The following is a 27,475-nucleotide window of genomic DNA, read 5'->3' as shown; positions in this document are numbered from 1 at the left end:
ATTAATCGTCTGCCTGGCTCTCGAGGCAAACCATAAAGTCTTGCAATGTGATAAGAACAGAATAAAGCTGGATTGCAAAATTAGAAAACAAGGCAATAGCGGTCTTGAACACCTTGCAAGAAATACAAAACCAGGAGTGCAGAAATGGAAGAAAAACTGTCACTACAGTTTATGCCAACAGAAATGAGGTGATGGATTAAAATTTTGCAAAAGTCAATAAGTCTAATACTGGAGCAGAATGAAACTCTTCTGAATTTCGCATGCCAGCTGAAGCAAGGGGTTGGATTTGGGGCTCTGACGAGATGATAAATGATTTAATGTAAACTTTTTTAGATACTTATACTCTACTTTTGTCACCAATAAGAACCAAAGCCTACAGTACTACATGATCCATGAACACACACAGCTAATCCATGAGGATCAGAACTGTCTACTCTTGACTGGCAGCAACTCTCTGGGGTCTCCCAGGCAGAAATCTTTCACATCTCCTACTGCCTGATCCTTTTTTACTGGAGATGCCATGGATAGAAGCTGAAACCTGTATGCCAAGCAGATGCTCTACCAGTAAGTCACATCTACTGAAATAATTTTTCCTCACTTCCATTTTATCCTCACAACCATCACCCTGTGAAGTAAGATTTATCCATGGTAACCTAGGAAGTTTCCATGGTGGGATGGGAATTTGAACCCGGGTGTCCCAGATTTTAGTCTGACACTCTAACCACTGCACTGCACTGGCTTGATGAACACTTGTGAACTGTGCAGCTTCCCAGCTAATGTACATAATCAAAGAAATAAGCAATGCACTGGTCTTTTGTATAACTGGAAAGGAAATAATAATTCACAATATTATATACAGATTGAGGCTTTTGAACTCTGGTGCTGGAGAAGACTCTTGCGAGTCCCTTGGACTGCAAGATGAACAAACTGGTCAGTCCTAGAGGAGATCGACTGCTCTTTAGAAGGCCAGATCCTGAAGATGAAACTCAAATACTTTGGCCACCTCATGAGAAGGAAGGACTCCCTGGAGAAGAGCCTAATGCTGGGAGCGATCGAGGGCAAAAGAAGAAGGGGACGACAGAGAATGAGGTGGCTGGATGCAGTCACTGAAGCAGTAGGTGCAAACTTAAATGGACTCCGGGGAATGGTAGAGGACAGGAAGGCCTGGAGGATCATTGTCCATGGGGTCGCGATGGGTCAAACATGATTTCGCAACTAACAACAAATATACAGATTATACTATAACAATGAACATGACCTATCTCTGTTTATAACATATATGTGCAGGCTTAATGCTTGCAGGAAGAGAACAGGATCAAGGATGCTCACCCCACCATCCAGGGGCCAGCCTGCTTACGCACATCCCAGTTTGTGTACACAGCATATAAAACAGTTTGTATCCCCTTCATAGTGAAAAAACAAGAGTGGTAAATCAACTGCTTTTCAGTCAACATGTCCTAAGAGCCTGACCTCATAGTAAATTTCACTGAAAAATCAATTGTATTTACTTCTAAGTAAATGTGCTTAAAGATTGGAAAGTTTGTCTTTGTGTCAACACGCAGTGCCTTTGCTTCCGACCCTGTCGCTTTATCCAATTTACAGCGCAGCCCTAACATTTCCCTGGGAGTAAGCACCATTGAGTAGGAGTTCTCATAGACTTGCTTAGAACGGCTCATTTAGCACTCAAGTGCCACAGTAAAGTTGCACAAGATGATGTGGAATTGTGCGCAACAATTTTCAGATGTAATGTGACACAGAGCAGGACTTGTCGCTGACATTGCCTCCCCCATCAATTATATTTAAATATTTATAATAATTTAAATTCTATGTCGCCCCTCTTGGGGTAGTGCACAACGCAGGGTCAGAAGACATTCATTACATCCAATTAAAACAGTAAAAATCATAACGTATAATTTAAAATCAATATTTTTAAATAAAGTTAACGAAACAGCAGCAATGGTGTCGATTTTGGTCTTCTGCAGATGTGAGGTATACTGCCACTAAACATGGAAGTTCTATTTAGCTGTTATGGATAACAATGGATAACAATCTCATGCAATTAATCAACCATTTGCCTGCTATGATCAGTCCCCTTCTACCCAGCACTATTGCAATTGCATGGAAAACACACAATTTCCCAGTCTCCCGGGGTATGTGGGAAGGGGGAGCCACACAGGATTCACAGGCAGCCCCTAGCTACCCAGGGTCAATCGTAGAAAAAAATGCACACAGATTCATTTGTGTCCCCAAAAGTGCCAAAGTCCAGTTTAGACAGTTATGTGGAGCATAATAAGATACAGAGTGGAAAGATCTGCATTGAGGTTCTGCTTGCATTCTTGATTATATTCTTCCGCCATCCCTCAGCTTGCATGACTGAACACTGGAGATTTAAGATGTCATTATCATATTAATTTTCTTTACATGGATACATAACAAAGCATAGTAGAGATAAACTGACTCCATTACCAGGGTAAGGCAGCGACATGCAGTCTGAAGCTCTGCCCATGAGGCTGGGAGTTCGATCCCAGCAGCCGGCTCAAGGTTGACTCAGCCTTCCATCCTTCCGAGGTTGGTAAAATGAGTACCCACTTTGCTGGGGGGTAAACGGTAATGACTGGGGAAGGCACTGGCAAACCACCCTGTATTGAGTCTGCCATGAAAACGCTAGAGGGTGTCACCCCAAGGGTCAGACATGACCCGGTGCTTGCACAGGGGATACCTTTACCTTTACAATTGCTCCGTCGGTATCATGTCCCTTGCCTCTGTGCTCTAAGGATGCCTGAATCAGGTGAGATTCAGAGGAAAAGCTCACTGTCCCCTCCTCATTTAAGAACTCGAGGATCTCCAGTGAAGCTGTGTGATAATAGTTTCAGACAAGAACGTCCCACATTCCATGACATCAAGTTGTGGGGTTTAATTCCACAAGAGGTGGTTGCAGCCACTACCTTCAATGGCATGCATGAAACATCAGTTTATTAAGAGCAACCATTAGTAGTAAATGATGCTTACAAAATGTCCATTCTCACACCTGTGAGCACAAGTGGCCAGGCCGAAAACAAAAACAAGATATATTCATACTTCTTTGAGTGGCAGCCATCATGGTACTGCTGGATCCTGCAAGGCAATAAGTCCGTTCAGTTATCTAAAGCAGGGGTAGTCACAACCTGTGGTCCTCCAGATGTTCGTGGACTACAATTCCCAGGAGCCCCTGCCAGCAAATGCTGGCAGGGGCTCCTGGGAATTGTAGTCCATGAACATCTGGAGGACCACAGGTTGACTACCCCTGATCTATAGAGTTATTTACTGAAGAGCCATGGTCACCAGGGATGGGAAGGAACTGGCTCATAAACTAAAGATCAGCATGAATTGGGCTGGTTTGTGAAGCAGTGTTTGTGGAAGGGCGACTGGCACAAACATTCCATAAATTTTCAGGCTGCTCCTGGTGGTTTGTGAATGGAAATATTTCCAGGCAGATCACCTCCTCTCATTTACACTTTTTACAAAACACCAAAGCAACATTGGAGGTGGGGGGGGGTGTATGAACTTCTCCAGCCTTGGAAACACAACTAGGAGCCCTTCAAAGCTCAACAGGCATTGCTGGCTACCAATAAAAGACTTCCCATTCTGTTCTATAGGATCAGAGCGTTATATGGTCCTTCAGCGGAACTCCACACCCTCCTCTATCGGCTTTTGGCAAACAGGTAAGCAGGGCACAATTCTTCCATTTCTGTGAATTCCTGTCCCCACTGCTGGGGCTAGATGTATTCAGGTCTTAGAGCCACCTTCTCTCTCTGATCATACCACAGAAGGGCTTAGCTACTAGATGTCTCAGCTGAGGATCCATACCCTCGTGAATGAGAACTCCTCTCCTTTGTTGAGTTTGGATTTTAGTTGTACTCACTGTATGAGTCACCTGTCTGTGCTCACGCTTAGCTGCTTGGCTGAGGGCTTACATTTATGCCCTACTGAATATGAACCCCTCTGTGCCATGAGGGTGAAGGTTCATGCAAACAGTGCTCATCATGGGTGGAAGAAGTCTTCCACACCTTGAGTACTTCAATACCCTAATGGTGGGAAACCCTGATTTAAATAAACCACAGGGTGGCTCCAATAAGATGTCCCCTTCCTTGGTGCCAGCTTGAAGTGGCAGCTTCTAAACTGGCAAGCCAGGTTTGATTCTCCACTGTTCCACATGCAGCCAGCTAGGTGGCCTTGGGCTCATCACAGTCCTGATAGAGCTGTTCTCACAGAGCAGTCCTATCAGGGCTTCCTCAGCCTCCCCTACCTTACAGGGTGTCCATTGTGGGGAGAGGAAGGGAAGGCAACCACCACTTTGTGACTCGTTGTGTTAGAAAACAGCGGGGTACAAAAACCAACTCTTCTACTTGAAAGAAAGGTGGTTTTGTATAAGGCAGAACTTTTAAACATGCAATTCCCCACTGGCTGGGTGAAATGGTACAATCTCAAGAACTCCGTCTCAGAGTAGCCAAATCTATTCTGAATTCATGCCTTTTGTCTTACCTTCTCAGTGTTTTCCAAGTCCCCAGCCAGCTCAGGAAATGCAGTTTCTGGGGGTGGGTGGTGGGGGTGTGAAATCTCTATTTTCTCCTAGGAACAGAGGTCACCTCCGATACAGGAGGTTTCCAAATCTCCGAGCAAATTCTGAGTGCCGACCCTGCTAAAACTCTGCATTGCTGAGACAGACAAATCCAAAACTTCACCCCAAGCACTTTCTGTAATAGACACAGGCACATCACCAGGGCTAGCCAACTGCCTACATAAGAAAGCAACTTTACTGTGAGATATTACACATCAGCAAAAAAGGAAGAGAGATGGCACTTAGAATTTTACCTTCAGAGCCTTGGGGTCCTGACACTACGGCACTCTCTCTCTCCAGATCTACATTCTGAACTAGATTGCAGGGAGTCCACCTAATTATGCACCCTCGGATAGGTCTCTGAGTGAATATTTTATTCGAGACATCAAAGTTCTGAGTTTCTTGCTATTCATGTAGTTGCAGTAGAGGAAGGGAAAGGAAACAATGTTGGGAGGGGAGGGGAAAAGGAGCGGAAGGTGGCTTTAAAGGAGGCATTGGGCACCACCATTCATAGGGAATGTTTTCACGGGAGAATTTTCTGTCCCCCAAGGCAAAGCAAGCCTTAATTTGACCCAAGGCTCAGCCCCAGAGCTTGTGTTTAATAACAGGCTCCAACATACAAATTGTATTCCTTGCATTTTTCACTCCATTCTCCTAACAATGAGCTCAGGTGTGTGGGTCAAGTTCTGCCCTTTCCACTTCATCCTCATCTCAGCCCTGCGAGGGAGGTTAGGCTCAGACTGTTTCCACACGAGTGATATCATTCAGCTTTGCATTTTTAGAGGGTTGACTTCTTTGTCTGTTTTCGCACTGAAATTCGTTCCTTCAGGTGCAGAGCCAGATTGCAACCTCACTTTCCCCACAGCAAAGGAATCCTCAGAAAACCCGATTTCATCTTTTCAAGTGCGGTCTAATGAGGTCTAATTTTGGGCTGCTCGGGGCAGAAATGTGTGTGTTCGGGTTTTTCACCATGCCTGCCCTTTTGAGTCATTTGGCCATGCCCCTTTCCTCATCACCATCTCCCTCCCTTGCCCTTCCTCAGTTCCAAAAAATCTGCCCTTAAAAAAAAAAAGGATTGCGTTACAATGCAGTTTCTAAGGTTTTTTTAAAGTCTTGCACAGCAGTTTTCTAATGTTATAACCCAGATTTTTCTTTACATTGATGAGGTTTCTGAGCCTGTGCAGAGTGCTCTGGAGAGCCAGTTTGGTGTAGTGGTTAGGAGTGCGGACTTGTAATCTGGCATGCCAGGTTCGATTCTGCGCTCCCCCACATGCAACCAGCTGGGTGACCTTGGGCTCGCCACGGCACTGATAAAACTGTTCTGACCGGGCAGTGATATCAGCGCTCTCTCAGCCTCACCCACCCCACAGAGTGTCTGTTGTGGGGAGAGGAATGGGAAGGCGACTGTAAGCCGCTTTGAGCCTCCTTCAGGTAGGGAAAAGCGGCATATAAGAACCAACTCTTCTTCTTCTTCTTACATTTCTTTCATATATACATGTTATCAAACTTGTCATTAATAATGAATCTAATATTCCAAATGCACAGTTTCTAATATAGATTAGAATTCCCTGCAACGCAGATAAGCATTCTTGAGAGACTCTCCTCTGAACAACATTAGATGTTGCCAGAATCAGAAGATGTCCACCATTTTGTATTCCCTTCCTCTCTTTTTCTGGGCATCAGCATTCCAAAATCTATCGAATGTTGCTGAGGAGAACCTATAGTGATATTACATGCCCACATCCTTCATCTTAATAAAATGCTCATTGGGGAGCTTTTTCTAACAGCAGCAACAACAACAATTTAAAAACCCTTAAAATATAAAATAGGCCTGAATGAGCTTCATTTGCCCTACTGTACGTTTTTCTAGCGATTTTTTTGAAAAGGTCACTTCCCGCGCGTCATTTCGGCCCCTCTCCTCCTCCCTCATCTTTCTGCCACTAGATGAATTAGAGATAGTCCGAAGCTGTGTGATTCAAGTCTGCTTATTTCAAATATAAAGAGGGAGAACCCCATAACAATGTATAATAAATCACACCTTGCAGCACTGCATGGCCGATAAGAAAGGCATCCACTGAGGTATTTCTAGAAGCCAATTAGTTCTTTAATTTCTGTGGTGTGTTGCTAGAGATAGGAATATATACAAAAGGTGATGGGGAATCAGACAAGCCAGGTTCACCTCCACGGATAACGCACATAAACACCACCACCATTTTCCACATGCAGGTTGCTTAGAGATTTAATTTTATCGTGTTGCATACACACCATCCTGCACACACACACACACAAATAAACTTATTCACGGTGTTTAGCAGACAAAGCTGTGGGTGAGGTGGATTTTTAAAAAAAACATTTACTTCATTTATACTGTGTCTCTCCCCCCAGTGGGGACCCCAAAGTGTCTAACGTTGTTCTCCCCTCTTCCATTTCATCCTCACAGCCCCCCTGAGAAAGTATGACTGGCCCAAGGTCACCCAGCAACTTTCTATGGCAAAGTGGGGATCCAGACCTGTGTCTCCCAGATCTCTGTATGACAATCGAACCACTAAAGGTAAAGGTAAAGGTATCCCCTGTGCAAACACCGAGTCATGTCTGACCCTTGGGGTGATGCCCTCTAGTGTTTTCATGGCAGATTCAATACAGGGTGGGTTGCCATTCCCTTCCCCAGTCATTACCGTTTACCCCCCAGCAAGCTGGGTCCTCATTTTACCGACCTCGGAAGGATGGAAGGCTGAGTCAACCTTGAGCCGGCTGCTGGGATCGAACTCCCAGCCTCATGGGCAGACAGCTTCAGACAGCATTTCTGCTGCCTTACCACCCTGCGCCACAAAAGGCTCCTAATCGAACCACTACACTAGTTAAACGTAAAGCCAGTATGAAAACAAAGGCCTGTTAGTGAACAATTTAAACTGTATTGCTCATTCTACCAGAGACCTCAGTGTAGCCACCTTCAACTTTCTGAATTCTCCCCCTGTGAGGTAGGCTGAGAGAGTTCTGATATTACTGCTCAGTCAGAACAGCTTTATCAGTGCTGTAGTGAGCCCAAGATCACCAGCTGGCTGCATGTGGAGCAGGGAATCAAACCTGGAAAACCAGATTAGAAGTTGGCGCTCCTAACCACTACGCCAAGCTGTCTCCTAGCTTTACGACAGCATGATTTGGACCATGGTCTCTGCAGTTGGACATGAACTATCCAAGCTGAGAAGCCAAGTACCCACTACTATGATGTGCTAAGGCAGTGGTTCTCAACCGGGACCCCTTTGGGGTCGAACAACCCTGTTACAGGGGTTGCGGCAGGGCAAGCAGCTTGGCCGGGACAGGGGCACTGCCACTGCTCCTGCTTCTCCTGAAGGCACCCGCCAATTTATATACAATTTATATACAATTTATATACAATTTATATACAATCATGAACAATGGATCTTCACGCCGTTGGTCAGTTTCAGTTTAATTTCTGTGAAAGAACACTTGAATAACGTTATGGTTGGGGGTCACCACAACATGAGGAACTGTATGAACGGGTCGCGGCATTAGGAATGTTGAGAACCACTGTGCTAAGGGAACAAAGCACTGAGGGTCACATGCTATACACAGCACATGCATGCTTTCCCTTGGGGGTAACAAGATACTGGTCTAAGTGGAGGTTTAGTTTCATGCAGAATCACACACATTCTTATATTCTATGTTTGCAGCAAGTACAGGGAGCTACTGACAATGCTTAGGGACTCAGGGATATGTTAGGAAAGGGTAGAGGAATTTCAATGAACATGATGAAATATAATTTAATTCTGTTTTGCTAGGGGAGGGGGGGTGTTGCTTTTGTTAGCCGTATCAACCCTCCAGAACGGGGTGTGCTTCAAATTTAAATTATCTGCCTATGCAGTGCAAAAATGCTGGTGAAGCATGTGCCACGGCATCTGCTGTTGTACTTTTAGATGGAATATGACTATACAAATATGTAATTAAATGATGCACATCACTTTGGAGGGACTCAAATGCCATGACAGAACATTTAATAAAGAGAAACTCATCTACAGAAGTTAGGATAACCTTCTCATCCCTTGTTGTACATAAATCCTTCTGGCATTTTGATCTACATTGAATGTGGTGGTGTAAAGAGGGCCTTGATCCCAAGGTAGCAGTTGTAGTATAGTGCAAAAACATCGCAAGTTAACAAAAACTGACCTACACATCCTGCCTGTTGTTTTCTAGTGCTTGTGGAATATGAGCAATATAAGTTCAAGATAACAAATATTTCACGGGAATAATATGAAATAATATGAAAAGTCTAAAACTGATTCCATGACATGAAATGTCCCTGTTTAGATGTCCCAGAATCATACTGGCCATCTAGGCTAACTCCTTGCTAAATGCAGGATCAGCCTAAATCATCCATAAGTATCTGTCCAGCCACTGCTTGAAGATTGTCAGTGAGGGTGAGCTCCTTAGGCAGCCCATTCTACTGCTGAACTAGAATAATAGAATCCTAGAGTTGGAAGAGGCCATACAGGCCATCTAGTCCCACCCCCTGCTCAGTGCAGGATCAGCCTAGAGCGTCCTGGATAAGTATCTGTCCAGCCAGGGCTTAAAGACTGCCAGTGATGGGGAGCACACCCCCTCCTTAGGCAGCCGATTCTACTGCTGAACTACTTAGAACTACTCTGCACTACCCAACATGTGCGGAATAAACTGATTCAGAGCCTTGGTGGTGAGATGGGATTTTGGGGGCTGATTGTGACAGTCACCCAGCAAACTTTATGGCAGTTTGGGGATTTAAACTCGGGTGTACCAAGTCCATCTTTGACACTTCAACCTGTGGACCACAAGGATTGTCTCACAAAGAACCAGTGTTCTTCAAATTGCTAACTAGCAGACCTAGGTGTTCCTGATAAAAATCAAGACTAATGTGGGGAAATGTATCCCTGAACAAAGTATCCCTGGACTTGACAGAAACATATAGGGTGTGTACATCCCCTATATATATCTTTCTGCATCACCAGAAATTGTATCTCAGAACAGCAGAAAAATGGCGCCATGCTGAAGCAGTGGAACATCCTGTAACATTGTGGCTCAATTTGAATTGTAGGGACCCACGGTTGGTGGTGGTGAAAAGTGTTATCAAATCACAGCTGATTTACGATAACTCCACATGGTTTTCAAGGCTAGAGACGTTCAGAGATTGCTTGCCATTGCCTGACTCCACATCATGACCCTGATATTCCTTGGGGGTCTCTCATCCAAATATTAGCCAGGGCTGACTCTGCTTAGTTTCCAAGAGCTGATGCAATTGGGATAGCCCAGGTCAGGGACCCAAAGGCCAGCATCTTCCGAAATCTCGTCTTCTTTCCCTCTGAGAAGAAACTTCCCTGGGAATTGTTTACAAGCATCTCTTAGCTTTTCCATTCACCTTCTCTTTCCAATGAACTACATGAGAGCCTTTCCTCCCCAAAACACTTTTCTTCTTTCTGAGCTGGTTAGAGAAGAAGAAAAGCTGTTTTTTCTACCCTGCTTTTCACCACCTGAAGAGTCTCAAAGCATCTTGCAACTGCTTCCCCATCCTCTCCCCACAACAGACACCTGGTGAGATAGGTGAGGCAGAGAGAGCTCTGAGAAAAACTTTGCCTGGCCCAAGATCACCCAGCTGGCTGCATGTGGTAGAGTAGGGAAGTCTCCAAATTAAAGGGTGCTTTAGATCAGGGGTATTCAACCTGTGGTCCTCCAGATGTCCATAGACTACAATTCCCATGAGCCCCTGCCAGCATTTCCTGGCAGGGGCTCGTGGGAATTGTAGTCCAGGAACATCTGGACGACCACAGGTTGACTAACCCTGCTTTAAATGGCTAACTTCTAATGCCAGAAGGAAGCTGGGCTGGGGAAATGGAGAGGTAAGAGATGCACAAAAGACTCCCCCAGCCTCTTTTCTTTGCAAGTGGAACAGATCTTGGTTTAAATACACAGACCTCCTGCTGTCGTACCTGGTTTGAGCTGGAAAAAACTGACGAGTGATATCTACAAACCCATTTTCTTCCTATCTTTCATCATCAAATGTCACTGGGACTTGTTTACCTGTGATCTGCATCACACGGCAGTTCTTTTCAATGTGTAGAAATGCTTTTTAAAGCCCGGGCAAAATTCTAGACAGATTTCTCTCCCCCCCACCCCCTTCACTTTACTCTGTTTTCATAGTACCTCACAGAGATGAAAAGCAGCTTTTACTTTTTCAGTGCTATTATGCTTCATATTCATCAAAACTGATGCAAAAACCTTTTATCTAAAGATACAGATCTCACATTGCCTGTGATGGTGGAAATATGGGTTGATTTGTGTGTGTGTGTGTGTGTATGTTTTAAAAAGTCAGAAATGATTCCACATCATTCACTTGAAAAGAAAGTCACCATATGGGCAGTCATAAGCCATCCCATTTGAGGAGATGAAAATCTATATTATTTTCAAGCTGATTAACCCAAGACGAATTGCGACACAACTCTTTGCAAATTTCTCCCTGTGTTTACACTCCCCACAATTGACAAACACCAGACGGCAAAGTTAATACAATAAAAGAAAGGGGGGGGGGGAAACCCCGCAAAAGTGGTTTAGATTTATTCTGGCAGAGGAAAATCTGCTGAGTTACAGAGCCAGTTGGAGGCTCCCTGTTTGAACCTGGCTAACTGGTCTTAAATTCAATATGCACCAGCATTGGGAGGTAACCAAAATTGAAGATGGCTCCCGGAAGATCCCTGCACAATGGGGACTGAGAGTTTGTGTATCACTAGAGCTTGAAGTCTAATCATCAGGCCCTGCATTGAAACCTTCCCTCCACCATGAAGGCACTAGGCTCCTAGCTAAGTTATTCCATTTCTGAATTCAACTGAGTGGCCATAAGTGAGCCAGTCTCCCCCATGCACCTGCTAGGAGCCCCTAGGCAAGCTGTTCACCCTGCTTGCACTAACTTGATGGTCTTAGGGAAGCCATTTGCCTTCTCTAAACTCACTAAGAGGTCTTAGGCAATCCATGTGTGTATGAACTTGGTCAGTTCAGGCAATCCATTCTCCCTGCATGCCTTAGGCCTTTCTCCCTGAATTCATTCCATGGCCTTAGGCAAGCCACTTCCCCCGGGTACTTGCTATGTGGCCTTGGGAAGCCATTCTCCCTGTGTAGCCTTACAGAGGCCTTGGGAAACCCATTTCTCTTGTCTGACCCAAGCAGGTGGCCTTAGGCTCACTCCCAGCGAATGCCATTCATAGAATTGGTGAAGTTATTCTTCACTATAAATGTGGAGGACCAGCATTCCCAAAGCGCCTCTTAGAACCGAGATAACATCGAGACATTTCTAGAAGGGGAAACACTCCACAGTTCCTTTAATGGGCAGAGAGGGCAATTTAAAATTATTATTTCCCGCCCCCTTTTAAGAATTTCATGGCACAAATTAGAATCTGACACCCACCCACGCACATATGTCATCAGTTCAGGCCTTTCTTTGTTGCCACTATTGAGTTCAAGATCCAATCTATTGAAAGTGCTGTGAAAAAAGAGAGAGAACTGCTACAAATATGCAAAAAAAAAATCCATCAAGAGGTGTCAGTATTTTTTCCCCCCTCCTTTCATAACTAACTAATAGTATCGCTTCTCTAGAGCTCTCTGAACTTACCGGGAGGGAGAAGATCATTAACAAGCGGCATGCCGGTTATTCTTTCCGAGGCAACAATAGAAGCTGAAAACAGCAGGAATCCAGCAGCTGAGCAGCCATTTCTAACTTGTGGTTCAAAGTGTGGGTCTGCGCGTGCGGAGGCGAGGATAAGGTTCAGTTCTCCAGTAAAAGGAGATCCGCCAAGGAGTGTCTTTGAACGTCCATAGGCATGGCAGAGCACAGAACATCTGAGTTGGCAGGGTGCCGCTACCTACGAGCAAGGGTATAGTTAGAGAGTCTGGGAAAGGACACACCCAGATGAATGGAACTCTTTGAACCAAAGAGGGCTGCCTCTTTTCTTTTTTTTTTTAATCCCATGCAAAGCTTTTCCATGGAAAGATCCCAGTGAATTCAAATCTTTTAGGGGAAAGTTCCCTCGCCTTTACTCTCCTAAAGTTTAAGCTCTTCAGAAAAGGACACCTGGCCAAAAAGCTCCTTTCACCAATTAAGTACTCATTTTTGGCCTTCGAGTCACAAGAAAAGGTTGTTAGAGGCCCTGCAGAATTTGTGCATGCTTTTTTTGTTTTGTTTTTTGTTGTTGCGTTTTTTTGCACACAGCAGCTTGGAACTCTGGAACTGAGCATTGCAAAAATTTGGCCCAGCATTAATACTCACTAATGAATCACAGCCCTGGTATATTTATTTATTTAGAAATTGATTCCTATACTGCCCCCTCTCGGATTCGCCATATCAGGACAGTGAATGATAGCATTTTGAGAAACACTAGCCAAAGGGTTCAGATGTGAGGGTGATCCGGTTGTGACATCTGTCACTCACCCCATTGATCACCAGGGTAGATTTGGCTGATCTAGTTGGCTTGGTGGGTGACCCATACCTCCCTCACTGTTCCATGTGTATCCCTCCCGAAGCTGTCCATTCAGTGGAAGAGGACGACCATCCCAGACAGAAGGAGTATACCATTCTTCAGTCAAGGGTATATGAACATAGCAAAAGGGTTCCATAGTGAAGACCTATAATAATTTATCTGAGCACTATGCACATTTGTAAGATCCCCCTAGTCCCTCCCCATAATACTATCCCATATAGAGTTGCCAGGCCACCCCGGCCACCAGTAGGAGATGGAGAGATAGGGTGACCAGATCCTGGTTGGGAAACTCTTGGAGATTTGGAGATGGAGCCTGGGGAGGAGAGGGACCTCAGTAGGGTACAATGCCACAGAGTCTTCCCTCCGAAGCAGCCATTTTGCCCCATTCCACACACACTGGATAATGCACTCTCAATATGCTTTTGCAACTGGATTTTCCTGTGTGGAACAGGGAAATCTGCTTCTAAAGTGTATTGAAAGTTCATTATCCAACGTGTGCAGAAGGGAACTGATCTCCGAAGTTTTGAGTTGAGCTGTAATTCCAAGGGGTGTCCACGTACAATCTGGAGGCTGACATATCTAATCCTTTAGGATGATTTTACAATGTCAGGAAAAAAAGCCTAATTTCTTCCTCAAATGACCATCCTGTAATCCTCGAAACAGCCATGGAAAGGTTATGGGGGGGGGGGGTTGCCATCAAGTCAGAGCTGACTTATAGCAACACTGTAGGGCTTTCATGCAACAGACATTCAGAGATGGTGTACCATAGTCTGCCTCTCAGTAGCAACTATGTTGGTCTCCCATCCAAATACAGACCATGCCCAACCCAGCTTAGCTTCTGTGATCTGAAGGCAATTATTAAAAGCTAGAAAACTGAAAGTTCATATGACCCTCATTGACCTCTATTAAAAAGAATGGGGACAAAATTGAGAGAGTGCAGAAGAGAGTAACAAGTATGATCCTGGGGATCAAGCTCTGTGAGGAAAGGCTGAGGGAAGTATTCAGCCTAGCAAAGAGGAGGTTGAGAGAGGACACGATTGCTCTCTTTAAGTATTTGAAAGATTGTCACTTAGAGGAGAACAGGGAGCAGTTCCTGTTGGCAGAAGAGTTTAGGACCCACAGAAATGAGTTTAAACTACATCTAGAACAGAAAAAAAATCAAAGCAGTTCAGCGGTGGGATAGGCTGCCAAAGAAGGTGGTGAGCTCCCCCCCCCTCCCCGCTGGCAGTCTTCAAGCAGTTACTTGAGAGATATCTATCATGGATGGTTTAGGCTGATCCTGCACTGAGCAGGAGGTTGAACTAGATGGCCTGTAGGGCCCCTTCCAACTCTATGATTCTGTGCAAAACAGCATTGTAACCTGAGGGCTCATCTGAGTTATCCTTTGGTGAACAGTATAGATGCTACAAAAGAAAGCAGAAAATGAAATGCTTTTCTCTGCCCCTTGGTGTCAGCAATGAGTTTGCTGAAAAACTTTGAAACAAGGATGGAGGCTAACTTACCCACATCCCGGCTCTTTCCTTGTCCCCATCTTATCACCAAGTTAGCAACCAGAAATAGGTAAATAGGGCCTTTTGATAAATAAATTTGGCTTAATGTTTATCTCAATACTTGCTTATTCCTACAGTATATTTACAAAGGAAAATAATACAGTATTTTGGCACAGTACCTTGTGTGAATCTGAGGGGAATTTAAAAAGTTGACAACAATTCAGAGTGGGACTTCTTCTAGGCATCCCAGGGTTCACCAGACTACTGAAGACCGCATACCAAATTGCAATTTAGAGAGGGTGCACTCATTCATTGAATATGCCATGTTCTGGAAAATCTCTGTGCATTGCAAGAGTGCAGATTATCAGCATTCTTACTTTATTTAGTGAGGAATCAAGAAAACAATGAGCATTATTTCCCATAGATGTACAAATGTGGAGACAAACAGATTCAGCTGTTCGTTTAGTGGAAGGGGACCTTGAGATGTCTTATAATTGGAATATGTATTAAAATTAAGGTGTGAACAGACCAGCACCACTGTTCTGCTAAATCTTGCCATTGAGGAGTTGCGTAGTCCTTGACCCTGGCCTAATTTGATGAGTCTAAGAGTTTCTTCCTCTGGAAGTTCAAGAGGTGGATTTATCCAAGTAAGTGTCCTGCTTTCCCCTTGAGCAGGGATTTGTGGAGCAAGGCAATTTTCATGCAGGAGCAACCATGCCATAAGGGATCACAAGGTGATGAGGGCTCTAAGCAACCGAGAGCCAACAAGGGATAGGATTAGATGCAAGTTGCAGGACCATGGACAGCTCCAAAGCTAATAGTCATTTCTACATATGTGCACTCCTGTTTACCAAACAGGCTCTGAAAATCAAGACTAGGAAGTGTCTCTTTGGAATAAGGTGGGCTATAAATTGCATGATAAATAAAATAAGAAATAGATTCTCCCTTCCTCCTGAGATCGAGCAGCAACAGACAGCGATCTGATTGGGAAAGGACTACCTGAAAGGAAGACAAAGAGGTTTCCATCTCTACACATATCTGAAACCCACATTCTTGGCATGGAGACTATCCTGAGATACTTGCCTGCAAAATGGGAATAAGCTGGAGAGGGCACTCATTTAACTGAGAAAGGAAAATCAGTACATTTAAAACAGTTGGCAAAGGATATGGAGATGGCTGGCAATAACAGGCATTTTTCTCTGAGGGGCACCCTAATCCTATGGATGCTAATGTGGCAGGAGCTACAGGCCAGAGGACACTACCCCTGAGAGTTACAGACAAGGAAGCTGGGCAGAGGACTCTGTAGGTTTCTGTGACGCCAAAGGGCCTTGCTGCATATTTCCATCAGCAAATCTCCAAAAGTCATTGTGATACACATGTTGCTTCCTCCGGATGCTAGCAAATGTACTGAAATGCAAGCAGCTCAAGCTAAATCCCTTGCTATAAACCTCCCCAAATTGCACATTCAGCCAAAGTTACTCCTTATACCTTGCAAGCCAAGCCAGTGTTCTCATCGCCTTTGCAAAGATATAATGCAATTTTGGTCTGTCAATAGCAGTAGGATCTGTGTCGGTGAATTGCAGACTTTCGCAGACAAACAAGGCGCTAATGCCTTCTATTGTAATGAAGGGTAAGCTGGTGTACTGTGAAGGAAAGGCAGAGCAGAAAGCTGTGTGAAGTGCAAAGCATACCTGTTTGCAACAAAAGGGATTGGGGCTTCCCGGGAGTCTTTAAACTGCACAAAGCTGGCTTACGCCAAGTCAAAGCCGTGGTCCATCTGGCTTTCTATTGTTTATTCTGCTGTGGCTGCTTGCCGTCTCCAGCTAAGAAAGACCAGACCAAAGGCCTGGGGCACTTTAGAGATGCCAGAGGGGCTTCAGTGGTGGTTTGCCTCTCCTGGACTTCCAGGGTGATCTCCCCTCCAAGTATTAACCAGGGCCAGCTCTGCTTAGCTTCCAAGATCCAATGAGCCTGGACTAGCCTGGACACTCAACAAGATGTTGTTGTTGTTGTTGTTGTTGTTGTTAGGTGCGAAGTCGTGTCCAACCCATCGCGACCCCATGGACAATGACCCACCAGGCCTTCCAGTCCTCTACCATTCCCCAGAGTCCATTTAAGTTTGCACCAACTGCTTCAGTGACTCCATCCAGCCACCTCATTCTCTGTCGTCCCCTTCTTCTTTTGCCCTCAATCACTCCCAGCATTAGGCTCTTCTCCAGGGAGTCCTTCCTTCTCATGAGGTGGCCAAAGTATTTGAGTTTCATCTTCAGGATCTGGCCTTCTAAAGAGCAGTCAGGGCTGATCTCCTCTAGGACTCAACAAGTCCCCTTCACCAAATGCCTCCTGGATGGTTTTATCCTAAAGCTGGTTCCCTCCACACTGAGCTTTCCTTCCCCCCCCCCTTTTTTTTGTACCATCAAAGGGCAGGCCGAGTTATGGCAACCCCATGGAGTTCTCAAGGCAAAAGAGATGTTCAGAGGGGGCTGGCTATTGTCTAGCTCTGCATAGCAACCTGCTCTGCTAAGCCCTTACAAAAGACTGTCTTTGTCATGGAAAAAGCCGATGATCTATCTAGTGCCAAGTGAGCAGTGCTGAAAGAGAGGGGGGGCACCACAGGGAGAAGGATGACTGATGTTCATCACTGACATATGGGAATATGCCAAGAGATGTGGCTCAATAAGAATCCATTGATGGGGGGGAGGGAGGTGAGCCCCTTACCCTGCATTGTTTCCTGCGTACAAAGCCTCTTCCCCCCACCCAAACCGCAGTTTGCTCTACAGGGAAAGCGATGTAGATATTCATATGGTAATGATAAGACGACAACCACTATATATTTTTATTCATGTTGTTTTCCTTGTCGCTTTGGCAAGAACTCCTCCGTCTGCACTGATTAAAACCCATTCCAGCATACGACATTCCCCCCCCAAAAGATTACCGAAAGAAATAAAACAGATTGTGTGTGTGTGTGTTGGGAAGGGAGGGGGGACAAGAAGGAAAATCTCCAAAACACGAGGCAAAAATTTACCCATGAGAACGGTTCAGCGCATTGAAGTTATCCCAAATTCTCTCTTGCCTAGGAGTCTCTTTTGCAATGCTGGAAATCACGAGGCTTCAAAACGATGCCAGGGCAACCAGGATCGCATCTTCACTGTGTTATATCTCATGGGATTCCTCGCCTTGCTGGGCATGTATATGTTGTGTCAAGGCCCCTGAATACCTATGGGGCCTCTATATGCAACAGAATTCCTTATTGGTTTCTGTTTGCTCTCTCTCTCTCTCTCTGTGCCATATTGTGTGATGCAGCAGACGGGGGGAAAAAACCCAAGTCAGACTGACCCCAGGCAGTTTTTGGACAGGGTCCAACTGATCGGTGGTAAACAACTTCAGGAAGTCATTGCTTTGAGAGACATCTATTCCCCCAAAATACAGGGAATTATAGAACAAAAATATATAGATAGCATATGGCAGGAAGTGATTAATTTCTCTCCCAAATAAGGATTCTAAGTGTTCCTGGTTTGGATAAGAGAGGGTTTCCAATCAGTGAAAGTGCTACAGTGGAACTTTGCCTTAGAGCAAGCATGGGAAGGGGGTGGGGCTGGTGGAAGAGCTTCTCCTTTGCATGCAGAAAGCCCCAAAGTTCAGCTCCCAGCATCTCCAGTTAAAAGGGGTCTTTTGATTCTTCCAATTGTGAATTTGTTGATACTTCTAACTGTGAATTGTTTAAATAAATGTCTACACCACACTTTTTGTTTTGAGATGAAGCAAGATATACTTTATTTGTTTATTAGAGTTGGAAGGAGCCTTACAGGTCATCTAGTCCAACCCCCTGCTCAATGCAGGATCAGCCTGAAGCATCCAGGATAAGTATCTGTCCAGCTGCTGCTTGAAGATCACCAGAGAGGGGGAGGCCACCACCTCCTTAGGCAGCTGATTCCACTGCTGAACTGCTCTGAAATCCCCCTCTAGGTAATTTATTTTATATGCATTTTTGTAGGCATATTATACCTGTGTTTTGCTTTCTAAGTTGGTTAAAAGTTTTTGTGAAGTTTTGCGGGAAGTTTCAGTCTATTAATTTTTACCGATACAATTTTTAATTTCTTCATTTTGTCCTGATGTTGATTCTACCTCCATTTCTACTTCTGAGCTCTTAAGTAACATTTGCTTTGAGTTGCTTGAAGAGCTCCCCTCACGTCCTTTAGGTAGATTCTCTGCTTGCAGTTCTTCAGCCAATCGCCTGGTTTGTTCTTCAGTTTTGATTCCTTTGGCTTCTGGTAAACATACTTTTATTGCAAGTGGTATTTTCCAGTGGTTTTGTTTTGTTTCATTTTGAAAAATCTATTTCAGACTCAGAAAGTAACATTTTTGCCTCTTCTGATGGTAAATCCTCAAAGGTCTGCACTTCTTTCTCTTTCTCTGCTACTTTGAGGTTCTCTTTGCTTCTTTAATATTTCGTCTTGTGTATTCTTTTCAACTTATTCTTGAATGCAAAATCCATTGAATTTTGAAGGCAGTATTCTGCAGAGGTGGTTTGCTTTTGCCTGTCTGTGTAGCAACCCTTGATTTCTTTGGTGATTGCTTATCCAGTTATGAACCTGGGCTGACCCCACTTATCTTCCAAGATCTGATGAGTTCAAGCTAGCATTGGGGTAGTACAATTATTTTGCCGGCGTATAAGACTACTGGGCGTATAAGACGACCCCACAACATTTCCACTCAAAATACAGTACTATGGGCCACTATGGGCAGCTATGTCTATCCCAACTGAAGTGCACCCGGCGTATAAGACGATCCCCCCACTTGGAGGCATGTTTTTCAGGGGGGGAAAGTAGTCTTATACGCCAGCAAATACTGTATATGCCTATATCTAGCAATTGTACACATGTTATTAGCAGAGACTTTTCAACACTTGGGAACTTATGACAATGGTTGCAACAATGAACAGCAAACAGTTGAATAGTAAAAGACGATATAATGTCAAAGAGGTATACAAATGTAATAAATAAATATATAAAAATAAAAATAAATAAAACCACAACCACAGCCCTTCTGTTATTTGCCCTGCAAGGGGGAAGAAGTTGCCCTGCAAAGAAAAAACACTGCCTACAGCTCCCCATCTGGGACTAACAAGCGGGAGGTTTGATTATCAAAACTACAAGGGGGCAGAAGGGTCAATTTGCAGACCCTTGTGTGTGCCTTGGCTTGGATCCAAACTGGGGCTCAGGAAGGCTGCTCTTTCACTCCCCCAAAAGTGCTGGGAAGATCTGATCATGGATCTCGCTATGTCTCATCTAGTTAAGCCCTAAGACAGAGCATGTAAGGATACAAGCAAGCAGCCCCATCCATCGCTTGGCAGCCTAATTTGTCATGGGTCCACTTTACTTGATTTGGGCAATCTAGCTTGAGTGAAGATCAATCCTGCCAAAGCTGACTCAAGCTTATTTTGCTGATATCGGGGGAAACAAATTTTGTTCCTGCACCTTGCATTTTGTTGCATGCTGTAGAGATGGGAAGGATCTACCTTCTTCGGGGGCTCCTTTATTACTACCCCCTTTTCTCACTTCCATAAGAGAAGACAGGGGAAACAGAAAAGGCCTTGGTTTCATTTACTTGCATAAAAATATAGGGAAGCCTCAACCTTTAAGAAAAATGACCTCCACGTGTTATTGTAAGGATTTTGAGGTAGGGACTGAATTTCCCTGGAGGAGGTTCCTGATTAACCTGGAGGGCAGCATGCTCCTGCATCATCTGTGTGGCTGGGGGGCTACCCAAAAGACCTCTCGAGAATACTGTCATGAGTTGGAATTCTGGGAACTTGATGGCAAGCAGGTTCAGCAGATGAACAAGCATATTTGGACAGTTCTGGTCTCTTGAGTGGCTACCACCACCGTCACTTTGTGAAGCAGGCAAGGCTGAGAGAACTCTAAGAGAAGAGGGACTGGCCCAGGGTCACCCAGGTTGATTCTACACCAGGGGTGCCACTTTGGGCTGCTGCTAGGGAGCTGCAGCATAGCAGCATGCTCTGCTGTGTCTTGTGTCCCCACAGGAGATGCATTTTGGTGGCAGAGCCACTCCACCACTTTCTGAGTCCCCACGGAGAACAGATTTTAGCATGGCACCCAGTCTGCTGCTGAAATGTGCCTCCCGGGAAATGCAGCCATGGAAGAACAGTTCCATCCCATGGGGTGACAGTGGGTGTTTGTGCAGGAAGGTGGGATTGAGCAAGATCACAACCCCACTATCCTGCAAAAAATCCCCAAAATGTCCCATACAGCCCCACAGCACTGTGAAGTGTCACGGAGCTGAGTGGAGTGTTTTGTGTTAACCCCTGGGCCTCCATAGGACAGGGAGGACAGGCCTGGAAATCCCAGCTCTTCCCATCCACACGGGCCTCTGCCGGTTTAGGCCCTGCTGGCCCCCGGAATGCTTAAGGGAATGCAGAAAATATCTGTGTTCCCTTAAAGCGGGGCTACAGTGGCCTAACGTACACCAGGACCGGGAGGGGGCAGGCTTGGCAGCTGCATTATATAAAAGCAGAAAATAACCCTGCTTCCATATGAGTGCCCTCTTGGCCTTTTCCTCCAGCGTGGAATTGGCCCTAGTAGGCTTCATGTGGAGGAGTGGGGAAGGAAACCCCATTCTCCAGATTACAGCCCATCGCTCTTAACCACTGCACCATGCAGGCCCTCAGCTGTAGGCAGCTGTTCCGGGGGAACGTCTATCATGAAGATATTTCTGTTCCCCTAACAGAGCGATCACAGTCATATAAAAGGTGGTAACCCCACCTTGGGCAGAATCAAAGTGCCTGCAACAACAAAGCCCCTGGATAATTAGCCTTCCTTCTTTAACTCCCTTGACTGTATAAACAATGGCAACAAGCAGAGGGATTAGAGGCCAGGTTCAGCAATAACCGCAAATGTCAAATGCAACCAAAAGCAAATAAAGTCAAGGTAGAGGTATTTGTATAGAATACATAGGGAGTCCCTGCACTTGTTCACCAGGATTGTTAGACAGCCACCCTTTATGGACAACTTAGTAGGCCACAGAAATTTTCACTGGCTATGGAAGCTTCAGACCAAAGATAATGTATTGCAGGGGTAGTCAACCGGGGGACAACCATCCTGCTGATTTCTTAATGGGAGTGAGGCCCCAGATCAATTAGATGGACCCAGGAGGCCCTGATGGAAAGTCAGAATCACCCGCCCTGGACTCAACCATACGCCTGGCGGAAGAGCTCCATCTTGCAGGCCCTATGGAAAGTTCACAACTCCGGTAGGGCCCTTAGCTCTTCCGGGAGTTCATTCCACCAGGTTGGGGCCAGTAGATTTGTATTTGTAAATTATTCATTTATTCATTCACTTATATTTGGGGAGTACCAAAGGACAGAAAGAACAGGCAGTATCATATATCTGGGAGAAAATCCGTTTTAGTTAATTTTTGCATTGAGACAACACAGGACTCGAGCCGTAAGGTAATGGTTTTACAAACATGCTATCCAAAAGAAGGGGAAATCTAATCTATGTAATTAATACATAAAGGGGGAAAAACCAGAATGAACTGGGTAAAAGATGATAATTAGTGCTTATTTATATGAAAATAACAGAGACAAAATACCCAGCATGTTTCTAATGCTGCAACTACATTTTATGCTTTTAAAAGATCTCGCAAACTAGGAGGTTAGTGACAGGCTGTGCTTCTACATTAAACAGCCATTTCAAACACTCCAAAGAGCTTGAGCATTTTCAAAACATATGCCAAGTATGAGTAATCATGTTATTCATTCATTCAATCACTAAAAAAAACCCTTTTTACCCAACATTCTACCAAATTTAATTTTTAAAGTGGCAACAAAAGAAACAACTAAAGGGACACTCACAGCTAACCGGGGGTCCAGGATTTACGTGCACTTTAAATTTAAAAGAGTAACAGAAATAGTAAAAAAATTCAAATGGGTAAAACACGGACTAAACATTGTACCGTCCCATGATAATACTCATTTCCTCCACCAAGGATCTGAAGGCCTAATACAGGACTCAATGCTCTACTTCATACTGTCTCTCTAACCTAAGGTGACCAGATTGTCCCACTTTTGGAGGGACACCTGGGGTACCTGGAAAATTGTACTTATGTTGAAATTAAGATACATATATTACAATATTATTTTTGCGTTCTATGAAACTTTTTGTTGCTCCATATAGACCACATTTTTAATCAAGAACCCCCCCGGTCAATGGTGTCCCGCTTTACCAATGTTAAAATCTGGTCACCTTACTCTAACCACTAAGAGTTCTGTAGAACAGGGGCAATTTGCTCGACATGGGGGGGGGGAAACCCAGCTTAGAAGGATCCAGGTGAACAGGTCTACAAATGGGAGTTCCATCACCAGGTGCAGAATAAACCAGCATAGTGTAATACTTAAGGACATTAATCTGGGTTTGTAATATAGTCATTTAGTTTAGAAAAAAAACCTTAGTCTGCAGGTGACTGTTTCATGGATCATGGTGGCTACATTGGGTACTGACTTGTATGGTGCAAGTTGTTATACCTGGAGGAGGTGGAAGAATGCCTGGCAAATGACTTTTGTGACCTGGGCCTCCACACATCTAGAATCACAGCCAAGTTCTTATAGGTAGCTGTTTAGTTAATCTGGAGATTTGGGTTTGTATCCCCACTCCTCCTCCACATGCAGCCAGCTGGGTGACCGTGGGCCAGTCACAGTCTCAGAGCTCTCTCAGCCCCACCTACTTCACAGAGTATCTGTTGTGGGGAGAGGAAGGGACTCCTTTGGGTAGTGAAAAGTGAAAACCAGCTCTCTCTCTCTCTCTCGCTTCCCAATATAAACCCACATGACTCTTGAAAGTGGGAGTTCCTAGAGAAAGGCCTCTGCTTATTCTGGATCATGTTGCCATTGCCCACATGGGCTTGGATATCTCTTCCTTTGGATAGTTGGGGGTGGGGTAAATTAAAATGAATGGCTGAACTACCTGCACTCTTCATACTTCTGCCCCTGATTTGAGTTTATGTTTTATAGCTTTTTCTTCTGATTCTGACAAAGCTCTTTAGTTTTACCTGCAGCTTTATGGGTAGCTTTGGACCATCTAGACAAGGAAGAGAGGGGAAGCACATTTGATTGGAGCATTCCTATGTGCTCTTAAACTATTTCAAGGACAACAAGATGTGGAGGCAAAACATGAGCATCTCCTGAGAGAGGGAGGTATGCAGGGTCAGTTTTGGATGTTGTAAGGGAATATGAAGCACAACCTCTTGGTGTTTCCCCCTCCTCCTGCTTCTTGGGCGTGCCGAAAAGCACACAGAGTCCCAACAGTTTCTGACATTTAATAGTATCCGGAAGCCATTATGATGGACACCAGATAAACAGTTGAAAGGTTTCTGCATAGCTACTTTCCCTTTGAAATGTGGTCTTTAGGGAGAGTTTTACAAATCCCATGGGCCACCAAAAAAGTCAATTAACTGGGTTTGAATACAAATCAAGCCTGCACTCTCCCTCAAAGTGAAAATGATTCAAATGTGGCTTTGGTCACAATTGGAGAAGACAGGAGTCATGGGAAAAGACAATAACTCTAGGAAAATCGGAAGGCAGTAGGAAAAGAGGAAGATCTAACGTGAGATGGATTGATTCATGAAAAGAAGCCATGGACCTCTGTTTGCAAGACTTGAGTATGACTGCTAATGGCAGGATGTTTTGGAAAATGTAGATCGATAGGGTTGCCATAAGTTGGAAGTGACTTGATGGTTTCTAATGCACAGGAAGACACTTTCCTAGCTTTGATTTAACCCAGGGAGCAAAAGAGAGAGAAATGGCACCCCCAATCAAAAGCAATCTGTAATCACTTGATATTGGCAGTAAGAGGAACTAATTGTTTTCTCATGCAATAACCTATCAGCCTTACTGCTCTGAGCTATGCCCCTCATTTCAACAGCCTTTGCTCCCTGATTGTCCCTAATTATGACAGCACTTGCCCCTGATTGTCGAGTCCAGGGATTCAAACCAACTGCAGTCTCCCTAGCATTACATTGGTCATGTTATAACTAGCAATGATTGCCCCATGTAATGAACACAGCCAGGATCCTCTTCAGGCAAGTAATAAATGCCTGAGCAGCAAACTCCCTGTGATTTTCCTAATGTCGTACAAATGTTTCAAGATGTTGCTTTGCAGAGGCCTGAGTCAATTAGCCTGCTTTTCACAAACGAGGTCAACAATCTGAGGCACACAATTTCCAAGAAGGTCTCATTTAGACCCAGTTTAGTCGAATGCAAGGTACAATCAGGCCTGGGAAACGTAGACGAGCAAAAGTTCTCTCTTTTGCTTCTTTCAAAATTCATCTGTATTGTTTTGCCAGCAGTTTTGGTTCTTAGCTTTTTGCAGGTGGTTTTGTAGAACTGCACTGCAAATACATGGGGTATAGATCTTATATGCAGTGCTTTGGTACTTACGTGTACAGAGTCTACCATTTGTAGGTAGGGCAGGGCTCAGAGGCAGAGAATATGTTTTTCATGCAGAAGGCACTAAGTTCAGTGAAGTCCCTTGCATCTCTCAATAAAAGGACCACGTGGTCAGTGACGTGAAAAGGCTTCTGCTGGAGATCCTGGAGACAAAATGGATAGATTTTCACCAAACCACTAGGAGGCAGCGTCACACATACATGTAATGCATAACATTCTAATTTTATTGATATACCAATAATATAGGGAAGGCGGGTGGGAGGGACATCTTTGTTCATCCTTAGGAACTCAAATGTAATGTCTATAGAGGTAGAGGCCCAGGCTACCCTGATCTTCTCAGATCTTGGAAGTTAAGCAAGGTAATCTCTGAAAAAGGGAGGTATCAGAAGAAATGTGCTTGCACACAAACGCTTATTCCTAGAACAATTTTTTAAGGTATCACTGGACTCCAGTTTTGTTCTGCTGTTTAAGACCAACACACCTACCAACCCGAATCTAGGGGTTGCCTCTGGTTAGTTCTTGGATGGGATGCTACCAAGGAGGCCCGGGGTTGGTACACTGGAGCAGTCAAAGGTATAAACCACCTCTGTACTTCTCCTACCTTGAAAATCTTATGGGGTCACCATAATGCATACGTCATCTGCAATTCGGCAACAGTTTACGCCCACAAGCTAAAAGCTACCTATGTGTGGTTAGGGGAAGTAGACCTAGGCCAGAAAGGGCTTGCCCAAACCAGCTTGCCAGTTGTACTGGGATGTGGATTTCTTCAGAAAGTGCTCTCCTATCACATGATAGCCATTCAATGTTGCCCTTATCGTGCAATGCTATCTCACCATAGCATCTTGAACTTAGGCAATCATTTTAATTATTTATTATATTTATATAGCACCCTTTCCGAAGCCTCCCATTGCATGAGGGCTCCCTGCCGCTATCATTCAATAGAAGCCTTACCACCGACCACGTGCCTTCTCTTGTATTTGAGCCAGTTTGGTGTAGTGGTTAGGAGTGCGGACTTCTAATCTGGCATGCCGGGTTCGATTCTGCACTCCCCCAGATGCAACCCGCTGGGTGAGCTTGGGCTCGCCACGGCACTGATAAAACTGTTCTGACTGAGCAGTGATATCAGTGCTCTCTCAGCCTCACCCACCTCACAGGGTGTCTGTTGTGGGGAGAGGAAAGGGAAGGCGACTGTAAGCCGCTTTGAGCCTCCTTTGGGTAGGGAAAAGCGGCATATAAGAACCAACTCTTCTTCTTCTTCTATTCCAGACTCCAGACTTGTCAGGACTTGCTTGGTTACAAAGAAATCAGAGTCCAGTAGCACCTTTAAGACCAACAAAGATTTATTCAAGGCATGAGCTTTCGAGTGCAAGCACTCTTCGTCAGACTATGAACTACCATCACGACAGTGGTTTCCGGCACTGCTCTGTATTCCTGGAAATCATCTAAAGACAACTTGCTTGAGAGTTCTTTAAAAAATCAGAATCTGTTTCAACACGTGGTCCATAAACCGAAGCCTCCTCGGTCTCTTTGCACCCCGCACCACCTGAAGGCCATTTATTTCCCTAGCCCCTCTGCAGAGTGTGAGGTTGCTAGTTTGCAGGACCACAAAACGTATCTTCGGCTGCTCAATATCGTCATTTTAATTAAAGCCGTATCCCTCCCTCCCCCCCGAAAAAATAAAGGAAAAAAAAGGAGCGGTGCACTGCAGAAGGCCCGATAAGATCCTATTATCAGGAAGGAGCACATTTATGATGCTATCTGGGCCAGCCCATGATTACCTGCCAGAACAAAAGGAATGTTATTAAAGCCAGCCCTGCTCGATCACAGTGGGAGGACAGCAGGAACGCCTGGTTGGGGAAGCATCCTGCCTCTCCCCGGAGCCACACCTGGAGCGGAGCACGTAGGCATTGTGACAGTAGAAAGGGACGGTCGGTGTTCTGATGTCTCCCCGGCTTCTCCCCTGCCGTTTGTTATTGGCTTGGCAATGAGATATCGACGAGCTGCAATTAATTCCAGAAGGTAGCCGGGGAGTTTTGCCTGTGCAGCTCATTATCAAGTTGGGGCAGATATTAGTTGGCTTTCAAAATTAGTTGGCTTTTTTTTGGGGGGGGGGAGGATTTGCTTCACTTTGGTGAATCTTTCAAAGCCAGAAAAGCCCCTTTCTCTGGCTTTACTCTTAATTTTTAAGCCACTTCCCATGAAACTTCCCTACCTTTACTTCTTCCTTTTCTCTTTCTTTCCTTTTCAGGGCTCCTCTGATCAATAGATCCTGAGCAAGGCCTAAAAGAGAACTCTGTTAGTTTCTAAAGGGAAATATGACAGGCAGGAGTTTAGCAGCCGATACGGTTCTATCGGGATCTCTGTCTAGCATCAGATAAGGAGTAACATCCCTTTTACTTCTCAGCTAAATAGC

The 27,475-nt window shown here is 44.8% G+C and overlaps 2 long non-coding RNA genes across 3 annotated transcripts; one reads left to right on the top strand and one right to left on the bottom strand.

Annotated features, from left to right (window-relative positions):
- The first annotated feature begins 367 nt into the window (after positions 1-367).
- Positions 368-7,140, top strand: LOC143822222 (uncharacterized). The gene is made up of 3 exons (XR_013226093.1): positions 368-564; positions 3,636-3,701; positions 7,038-7,140. It is a non-coding gene; the product is annotated as an uncharacterized LOC143822222 (long non-coding RNA).
- On the bottom strand, positions 1,745-27,475 carry LOC143822221 (uncharacterized). Of its 2 annotated transcripts, none has more exons than XR_013226091.1 (4): positions 27,275-27,475; positions 25,054-25,205; positions 12,246-12,495; positions 1,745-2,380 (listed from the first exon to the last, which is right to left on the bottom strand). It is a non-coding gene; the product is annotated as an uncharacterized LOC143822221 (long non-coding RNA). The 2 variants fall into 2 exon arrangements; XR_013226092.1 differs by lacking the exon at positions 1,745-2,380 and adding an exon at positions 12,000-12,116.

This window comes from Paroedura picta, chromosome 12 (assembly GCF_049243985.1).
Source record: "Paroedura picta isolate Pp20150507F chromosome 12, Ppicta_v3.0, whole genome shotgun sequence".
Taxonomy (NCBI): domain Eukaryota; kingdom Metazoa; phylum Chordata; class Lepidosauria; order Squamata; family Gekkonidae; genus Paroedura; species Paroedura picta.
This window is presented reverse-complemented; position numbering and strand designations above follow the sequence as displayed.